The following is a 10,758-nucleotide window of genomic DNA, read 5'->3' on the forward strand; positions in this document are numbered from 1 at the left end:
ATTTTTTTGTAGCATTTGTGTCATACTTACGTTAAAGTTTTGTCACTTACAGCAACTAATTTTTTTTTTTAAGAAACTTTCTTGAAACAGCAGCTCATGGTAATCCTTTAAACTGAAGGATTCTTCAGGCAAAATGCAGCTCAGATGATGCAGGCACACATCTGGATGATTTATTTAAACTGAATAAAACTATCCTCCCTTCAAATACTAAAAAAAACTTGTTTATGCTCTGCCTGTGTACAACTTCACCTTTATGCATTACTAAACTTGACTAGGATGGATGAAATGCAAGAATCAGATGTAGGCATGAAGAATAAGCATGGATAAATCAAAGACATGGTTATATTTACTAAAGAACTAAAGCAACTGGTTCTCATGACCCCAAACTCCAAATGGCTTCAACAGGGTGTGGGAGAGGTCTGAAAGCTGTATGGGCAACTGACTGAAGAGAAACACATGGTGGTGCTGATGCTGCAAAGCTATCCTGGAGTTTTAACATAAAAAAAGCACAGAGGAAAAGTGTGGTTTTCTGGGGAGCACTAATTCTTAGAGAGGAAGCAAAAGGACAGCATCTTCCCATATCAAAGGAAGAATCCACTAGGGACAATTTTAATAATATAGATAGAAACCTAAATGTGAACTAGAGAAAAAGCACAAAAGCATGGCTTTCTACAAACATAAATGACAGCAGAGCAACAACCTGTCAGTCCTGCAACGGTGGGAGGTCTGAATCATGCTGTAGATGACATTTAAGCTGGAATTTTGTTTCCATACTGAAATTCATGTTAACTTTTCCCACCAAAGTCACTTTAAATATCAGGAACCCAGAGATATTCTGAATTCCCAAGGGGTTTTAGTCCAGCTCATAAAATGAAAGAGTCCAGATGATCCCCCAAAATGAACAAGATTCTCTCATCATAGCCAGAAACACCTTCCTGTTTGGAGAAGGTGTTTGGAGACAGTAGCATCATGTTACTCAGCCACTTCTCACCAATCACTTTTTTACTGCTGTGCTAGTCTGTAATGGACAGAAATGTAATCTTCAGAGGCAAAAAACCACAAGAAATCATCCACCCCAGGAAAATAATATTAAACAGATAAAGTGATAAAGCAGGGTGAAAAAAAACTTGACTGCTGAATAAAAATATCAAGTGTGCTCTACTCCCCAAATACAGAGGTGCCTTGGTTAGTGCAGCATTTGGTTAGTGAAGGGCACATGCCTTTGACACAAGAGTGTAAAATAAAATAACAAATTAAGAACTGTCTTAGTAGTTAAGGATTTAACCCAGCATTTGGAGTAAATCCTTTAAGGGATGTTCTTTGTTCTGTCAGACCTGTGACCTTAGTGTCCTTTGACTCAGAAATGGAGATGACACTTAAGGAAGACATTAAGGTGCCTGTAAATGCTGAATGAGTTCTGACATCAGAGTCCTAGCATGGTGAAGTGGTGCTGTCTCAGCCCCAACAGAGGTACAGCAATGAGAAGTAGGTAAGAGAGCTGAGCTCCATTCCTTTCTTTGTCAAAGAAAAGTTTCTTTGCACCCTTAGTCAGAATTGAGACTAGAAACAAACCCTGGCCTGCTGCTGCTGAGAAGAGGGTCATAAAATCTGTCCCAATTTTATCAGCATGTTTCTATTACCACTTGTATTACCCAATAGCAATCTTTTATCCCTCATGCCAGCAATCCCACTGAACAGGTGGAAGGCAGCACTACAGTGCACTCAGAGGTGCCGGTGCTCCAGATCTCTCCATTCCTAACTGACTGCTTGCTCTCCCTAAATCATGGGAAGAAATATTTCCTGGGAAAAAGCAGGCTTCAAGACCACTTTATGCAGAGTATGCATTAATTTAAGGCTGGGTCCTCTAGAAATATTGGTTCATATTTAAAATGCTGCTGAAGCAGCCTTGTTTTCTGTCAGCACCCCAGTTATTGCTTTGTCAGCTGCTGTGTCTGTCTTGGTGGCATCAACAAGGAAGCAGCACTAAGCGTACTGCCAGCTGCCATAACTTGGGCTGCTCTAGAGAAACTGTGCCATCAAGATTCAATGCACCTCTAGGAGAAAAGCCACTCCTGTGGCAACAGGCTGGCAGCTTCCTGAGCTGCCATCTCTCACTCACATATAGAAGGTGGAAATAAAACACAAGATGGTGTCAAAAACACTTTCCAGCTGATACTAGGAAGTAAGCTAATTATTTTAAACTTGAAAATCCACCATCATTTAAAATTGTTGGCAGAATTAAGTATAGATTTGCTTAGATTTTTGTGTACATTCTGTAAAGCACAGTAACTGCAAATACTCTATTTTAAGAGTCTTCAATTATTTTCTTAAAAAAAAAAAAGAACAGTATAAACCCACTTCATTCGTCCTCGATTCTTAACTGTTTGCTTCTCCTACCCTCTTGCAGAAGGGTTTTTGACCTATGTGAAATACACAATTAACTGGAAACTGTATTAGCACATCAGCAGAACACTTCTCTTCATCTGTGTAAACTGTATAGTAAAAAAACAACTGCATAGAAAAAAAGAACAAACTAAAACTAATACCTGGCCAATTAATATAAAACCATTTTCAACTGATGGCTGTCTTGATCAGCACCAACAGAAACCCAGTTTCAAAAGGGCAAACCCTAAACTGGGAAGCCAGATGGTCAAAAGAGACAAATCTTGTGATGCCAAGAAGAAACTTCGGGGAAAGATAAGCCATGACCTATTAGCTTTATCTTTATTTTAGAGAAATTGTACCAAGACAATTCGACTGACAGAAAATTCCTATGTGCTTAAGGGATTAATTACTTATTGCAGATACCAGTATCTGACTGTCAGCTTGTGTAATGTCCCTAAAGCAGATGTTTAGGCGCTGATAGCAAAAAGCACTGGCAGCAGACTCTATAAGCAGCTAACTTGTGGGATAAAATAGGAAGCTAAGTTTAAATGTGGAAGCCTATATATACTGCTTAGTTTACCTAAAGCCAGAAATGCACTCCACACCAATACAAATGGGCTGATTTTCACAGTGATATGTCTGCCACTGTACTGGAGCTGGATTTATATAGCTCAAGAGGAAGCAGAGAATTCAGAATAAGCATGAGAATCCAGGGTTTCACCGTCAAACCCTGGGTTACCATCTGACACTTCAAGTAACAAACAAGGTCTGTTTCTTCTATTTCCATGTTACTAGATACCCATTCTGCTATTAGTGTCATCTGCTTGCAAGAAGGCTACTGGAAAATGAAGAGCTGTTCTTATAGATGAACATACTCCTGAGCACTCTTGTAGCTTTAAATTTTTATGTGAGGACCTGGTATGCTTTTAGTGCCGTCAAAGGAAAAGACCAGATGATGAAATTGCTTCCCAGCTTGCGCACAGACGATGGTGGTGATGCAGCAGAGCTGGCTGGCAGCAGCACGTCCTTTTCCTAACTAAAGAGCTGTAGCTTTTTCTACACACTCCTCACGCATGCTCAGAAGTGCTGAACTCACATTACTGGCAGCTTACAGCTATAGGTCTTCTGTTTGCAAGAAAAGAAGCTAGGCTATTCTAATGAGATATTTTAAAGAAAGATGACTTTCTAGAGGCATATAGCATTATCACTGAACCAACTGCTTCAAAATGCATGTCAGGTGTCTAAAGTATTTATGACACTGGTTTAAGATTTGATATTAGAAAAGAAACTGGGTTATTTAAATTTAACTTCTGAATTTTGTGCCATTTACTGTTCATAATTTCAAGGTTTTGCTCATAACCAAATCATCTATTTCTGTAAAGTTCTTACCAAAGGAGCACAGCAGCTAACTTTACCACAGCTAAGCCATGCTAATAGAGAATGGTGACAACACTGACTGTGCTTTACAGAAACCACAGAGAGAAGTAACAGATACACCAAAATTTGGCATTCTGTCTTTCTCTTTGCGCTGTGAATTTGTTTCACTGGGGGAGTGCTGATTTGGATGATATGTCTCTCTCTCTCTTCTGTTCTTTAGCAGGATATCAAAGGAAAGTACCAGTCATGGTACCATAGGGAAAAAAAATTACTGTTCTAGGTCCTAGACAAATGAAGTAGGAATGACAATGGAACTGTGTTCATTTAGTCTACACAGAAGAAGGCTGGGGATAGATTTTACTGTAGTCTTCCACTCCATAATGAGGAAGACTCTTCTAACTCCAGAAAGGAGATAGAATGAAGACAGAGCGAAGCTTCTCATTTGACACAGCAAAAGAGCAAGACAATGGCCACAACTTGCAACAAGGTTAATTCTGATAATGGAAAGGTTTTCACAGTGAGAGTACTCAACTACTGGAACAAGTTGGCATTGCCCTTCATCCTTTGAGCCATTCAAAATTTTTATGAATGTCTCTCTGGGAAAACTGCTTTGGCTTTCAAGCTGAATGTTGGATTAGATGATCCCCAGGAGTCCCCTCCAACCCATGTTCTCCATGGTTCTGTGACAGGCACAACACAGCTCGTCACACAGCTCACATGCAAAGGAGGAACAGTGACACGGCCAAGACATACACCTGGCGATGATCACTTAGCAAATCAACCTACATCAGAACCTTGGTGCTCAAATTTCCTTTGTGATATCTAGCTTTTCTCCCCACCCTTCCACCATACAAGGTCCTGGTCAAACCATCATCTTCTGTTCTGCTATGTAATTATAAAGAGTTAGGATTTCTGCTTCTTAGAATTTCTTGGAATTCTCCCAGGGAATCACCTGGAAGGGCATTCAGCAGATGGTATCCATTTTCCCTTGACAATGTGATGGTTTCCACCTGAATGTGATAAATAGGAACTCTCTGAGATGCAATGGTAATGAGAACCCACAGCAGACGTAACATAAACCAAATAAAACTTGCAATTAATCTGAAAGCTATTTACTCTCCCACAGTTTACACCCCAGTGTTAGTCCACAAGCATTAAAATGTCCTATTAATCACAGAGTTGTTAACTGATATTTGCTGTTGAAGTTTGCTGGGTTTATTTCAGACCTGAAGAACAGATGTGGCAGTGAGTCAGATACCAGCACGTTGCCATGATCCCCTTCCCATGGAAATAAAGTATGATACACACAGTCTCCCAGAGGCTACTTTCCTGCTATTATCCACCTCTCCAGAGAGACACACAAGTGCCTTATACATAACAGGCCAAGTAAGTTTGGATTTTTCTGAAGGAAGCCCTAGACCACTTCACTTCCAGAATGTAGAATTCTGCCTTTCTCTCTTCCAGGCTTAACTAAAAGCAGCCCAATTTCAGAACATTTCTGAATCCTGGTCCTGAATAAAAGGACTGGGCTTTCGGTCAAGTATTTTATGCACTACTATTCAAAATACCATTAAACTGCCATTTTCAGCTCCCAGTTTTTTCTTTAACGCACTAGATGTAACACCTTTCTTATCCTAATCCTCTATCAGCTTAATTCAGAATGGATATTTTTAAAATGTGATGAAAGGCGATTCTTACAGTTAAGATCTTTACAAATCCCAAGACATAGCTTCTGAACTTATAAGTATTTGCCTCTTTTACTATTTTTAGCAGGCTGGCCTCTGAAATACACTTTCCCTTTAAAGTCCGTGTCCTGGGGCTATTCTAGTTCTTTGTTTTGTAGTTTTGCTTTTTTCCTTCCTCACCTGTCCACAAAATTTTGAGGTACAAACTTCACCAAGCCTATTTTCTCTGGCAAGCACTATTCATGAGACAACTCAAAAGAAATGAGCATCAACTGAGTTAACAAGGAGGCATGATATTACACTCCAATGTTATTGTCCACCACTGCACAGTATATCTGGTGGAAATCATAAAGAATGGCTCAAAAAGCAAAGCAGGGCATACAGCCACTCCATCCAGGACGACGGTTTTGCACTTGCTTGTAGCTGCTTCTGCTTGAGAAAGTCTCCCTTCTAGGTAGTTTCCTAATAGCAATTTAACTTCCAGGGCTCGATCCAAGAGCTTTATTCCATTTGGATTTTGGTCAGAAAATTTGCCAAAGAATACACTCATTATCTGTCTCTCCAAGAGCAAAGATGAACAAACTATTACGTCCTTTGTAACCACTTGTTAGATTTATTAAGCTGAACAGGAGCTATGTTTTTGTGCTTTTGGAGGAGCTAATTTCTGACCTAATTGTGGGTTTCTCTAGCCACACTACTTAAATGGCCTATTTTCCTGTCCTAATTTCCCTTTCTCAATCTACAATGCTCCACTTCACTAAAGAAATAAATAAAAATGCCAAATAGTTTTGTACATTTTTCTTCTCCACAGAGAAGATTCTCTGATCCAAAGAATACAGACAAATTTATTCTGCATGCCAGGCTTGCCACTCCACCATGTCTGGCTCGTAATGATCATTGACAAGGAGCCAGCACCACAACACCTTGTGTGTCAACCTGTAAGACAGCAGAGATCCACGCAACAGCTACGCCTACTCATGCTATTCCTCACTGCCTAGTGCCAGAAAGGGCTTCTTTAAGGTTGGCAATGGGATGGCACGAGTGCAATAGCGCTGCTGGGAACTGGTTTTGTTCCAGGAAGCAGGGGGAATTTCATGACTGCAAGCAAACAGCAAGGCACAGCCAATTCATTACTAACACCTCAGGAAATAACTGGGGTATGTCCACAGGACATTTGTGCTGAATTTGAGAAAGAAAAATCTTGATTGTTGCAGCAGATAATATTTTAAGTGTATGTTTAATTGATTCCATATGTTCGGTCATAGGTTACTGACAACTAAGGTGACCAAATGACATGACTCAATGATGAGGCAGTTCAGGTGACTGAGATGACTCAGATTTTCCTGCCCAGTGACACAAGAAATTACACTGGAAACTCTATATCCATGGAGAAAAACGATTGATGATAAGCAGCATTTTACTTCACAGCATTTGCTGACAGATTCTATGGTCATCACCAAACTTCAGGCATACTTAACTGGCATGGAAACATGCTTTAATGGTCAACTGCCAAGGAAGGATAAGCACTTTATTTATTCCAAGTAAAGCCAGCTGGAACTCTGTCTTGTTGTGCATATACACTTTTCACCTCAAACTAACATCTAAATATGCCAACTGTACACAATAAACAGGACTCCTGGAAACACCTGGCTTTCTTAAACTCTACTTTCCTCCTCCCTGATTTTGATGTGCATGAGAGACTTTATACAAATGAGAGGAAGAAAAATGACTTTACAAGACAAAGAGTGAAATTAAATATCTAAAGTGCTGTCAATGACTTATTGTAAACCTGGGAAAAATAAAGCGATAAAAATTAATTTCAGCAAACAATGCTTCACTCACAACATTTTAGACACTCCATAATAGTAGAGTAACAAAAAAGGTCCCACTGTCTTAGTTTTAAGACAATAGCATACATTTTAGGAGGACTTTGTACGTACTTGAGCCTTCACTTTTCAAATTTGTGCCTTGGAAGTGACACAGACATTTAGGTTTCAGGCACATAATAAGTAACAGAAACCAGCAGTACCCACGTGAGGCCACAGCCTACAGACACAGAACTGATTTGGCTATAAGCTGAATTTTCATTTAGTGTGTTACAGTAAAAGCCTTCATGCAGCAATCCTCCAGAAAACAACCCAGCAGATGCGAGTTTACTGGGAAATGAAGAGTACACCACCCAAACAGCTTCATTTTAAGCTTTTTGGACTAGTAAGAAGTGTACCAGCACTGAGCCCCAGTAACCCTGTGTTTCCACTCCCCTCTCCCTTTGCAGAAACACTTCCTTTTTGTACTGTCTTGTAAGTGCACGTCAGCAGCATTACAAGTGCCCAGTGTAATTACACTGCAGTGGGGGGAGCACTTATACTGCAGTTTCCCATGAAAGAAAAACTAATCCACACTATTTGTGGCTCCTCCTGCTGCCAGCACTGCCATTGAAACACACCATAGAAGGGCAGGAGAACAAAGACTGTGCAAGGAAGCAGAGAATAAGCACCAGAAAGACAAAAAAGTGAAGAAAGAAAAGGAAAAGGTGTATTCTGCTCTTGGTTATGTCAGGCAGCTCAAGATTTGTGTAACAGATGGGAGCGCAGAATTTATCCTCTATAAAGACAAGGGCTGAGAAGACAAATACCTAGGATCCTCACTTGGACCAGGTACTTAAACAATCTTAAAAAATATCAAAGTACTGCTATCTGTATTTTCCCTACAAAGAATAAAAGATTTCCCTCCAACTGCAGGAGAGTCTTTTCACAACTAGCAAGCCATAATTAGCCATTTAAAAGAACTGAGCCAATTTAGTTCTAGCAAAAATATAAGCTAAGTGCTGAAGCCTGATGTGAAATGGGAGCACAGACAAACTCCTGACCATCATCAGAAATTACAGACATCAGCACAGCTGACTGCTGTATCACCAAAAGTGTTATTTTAAATCCAAACCGTATTATTCCAAGTTTGTACTATAGCTTGTGAACAAAATTGGAAGGGGGATAGAGGAAGGAACCCTGCTACACTTGTCATAGATCTATTTACTTAACTGGAGCCTTTGAGTGCTTACATCAGCTGAACTATGCCCCAGAGTTTATGGTCAGAGGTGGGTATGAACCACATTGCATCACACATGGTGAGATGCCCACCTGAACATGGAGCAATGAACACGTAAAAGGTACTTCCCACCCATGACAGGCTGTAGGAGCTGGGTCCTTTAATAAGGAACACCAGCATTAATTAAGAAAGCAGAGGTACAGCTTTTAATAATTAACAGTGAAAGAGATCTTCTAAAAAGAAGGGCAGTGGATGATTGTATTGAATAATTCAGCACTATAACCAAAGCAACAATGGCACAGTAACTCTAGATGTTAGCATTTGCAACAAAATCCAACAAAAACATTTGATATGCTGACGGCTTCTTGTGTTTAGGAAAGGGCATACATCCAAAATACACTTTTCTATCAAGTGGACAATTACTGAAGCCAGTCTTTACTGGTTAGTAAAGCTGCTAGTAAAATTACACTGAAACAAGCAACTTTTATACTTGGTTTATGCTCTGCCAGAGTTGGATCCAAAGGATCAGAAGCATGGCCCAGTAATGCGGTAGCTCCAGTCAGTAAATCTGCATTCCCAATAGGCCAAATTAGCTACAACATTAAGTCAGTTTAATTATCAGAGAAAAAAATCTCAACAGATTTTTAACGCTTCCTGTCACTTCACAAAGCTTCAGCAGCAGGGATGTCAAGTTTAGAACCAAAGAAACATAAAACTTCAGCAGCATTCAGATTTAATTTGTGGTCACAAATATTGCAGAATTTGATGTCTGTCTAGCAGCTAGAAAGGTATACATAAATAGAAGAGCAACAAGTCTTTGCTATTGTATGAGAAAGTAAAAAGTGTATTGTATTTAATTCTAGAAGTCTAGCAAAATATCAAAAAGCATGGAAAAAAATGTTAAAAACTAAAAAGAAAAGTTTGAGTGACAGACTAGGAAAGACAAAGTGTGCTGCTGTTCAACGTCTCACTGCTGGCAATGATTGTTTGCCTGCTGGGGCTTCCTTAGCAGATGAAGGACAGCCAAATTACAGAAAAAAAAAACCCCACTTTTGGAATTTCCTCCCTAAACTGTTTTGATGACAAGTTCCTATTAAGAATTGTCATGAATTCATCAGAAAGTAGATGCAGTTTCCTTTGCTTACTAGGAACTGGAACAAGTTCTCCCTCACCAAAACCTGATAAAGTAAAACTACTGTGCCATGTACCGTTATGGACATCCCGAGGGAGGAACAAGCATGTCCTTGTCTCTTTGTGAAGCCCAGCAAAAAAGACAAGAAACTATCTTGGACACTAATCCTGCAACACATGTCCACACTGGAATACCTGGCAGATATTAGATCTGTTCTATTTATTCTAAAGCATCACTCAGTAGGCTGCAGCCCACAGGGACTGTGAAGATAGGATTTTGGATGGTTGGAGTGAACCAGGACACCATTCAAGTCAAAAATGAACATTTAATAAAAACTAGGTACTGAATAGTAGGACATACCTATACAGGTGGAAGGGTTTGTAAAGCAGAATAATTGTAATTGAAAATATTTAACCCTCGAACTAAGGAAATATACAAATATGTAAAAAGGTGCAGTAGAAAGATGATTTAGTAAAAATAAATAAATAGATAAATAAAATATGTTAAGAATAGAAATAAGATGACAGCAGCAGTTCTGTGTTGACAGTTGGACTTGATGGTCCCTTCCCACCTCGATTCAATGACGGGCTGGTAGAACTACCAGCACTCCGAATACTTCCACGGCCCTACAAGTAAATCCTTGGATGTTTTCTTTGGGATTACAGAGGCCACAGATTACAGGGCTGCGCCGTCTGCGGGGAACAGAACGGAGCAGCGGCGGGGCGGGGGCGAGGCCCGGGATCGTGTCCTCACAGCAACGGGGAACGGGGAGCGGCAGAGCAACGGGGACCGGGGAGCGGGGCCCGTGATGTCAGAGCAACGGGGAACGGGGAACGGGGAGCGGGGCCCGTGATGTCACCGCAACGGGGAACGGGGAGCGGGGCCCGTGACGTCACAGCAACGGGGAGCGGGGCTCGTGATGTCACCGCAACGGGGACCGGCGGAACGTGCCCCACCGCGCAGCGCGAGCCACCGGATAGCGGGTGACTGCGCTGACGTCATAGCCCTCATTTGCATACATTTACCTTTGCGCCCCGCGGCGGCCAATCAGCGGGCGCCGCTCACCTGCTGCGGCCGCACCCGCGCGCGGCCGGGGGCGGGGCCGCGGCCTCCTGGCGGAGCGGCTGCCGCGCG

The sequence above is a fragment of the Taeniopygia guttata genome, chromosome 2 (genome assembly GCF_048771995.1).
Source record: "Taeniopygia guttata chromosome 2, bTaeGut7.mat, whole genome shotgun sequence".
NCBI classification, from domain to species: domain Eukaryota; kingdom Metazoa; phylum Chordata; class Aves; order Passeriformes; family Estrildidae; genus Taeniopygia; species Taeniopygia guttata.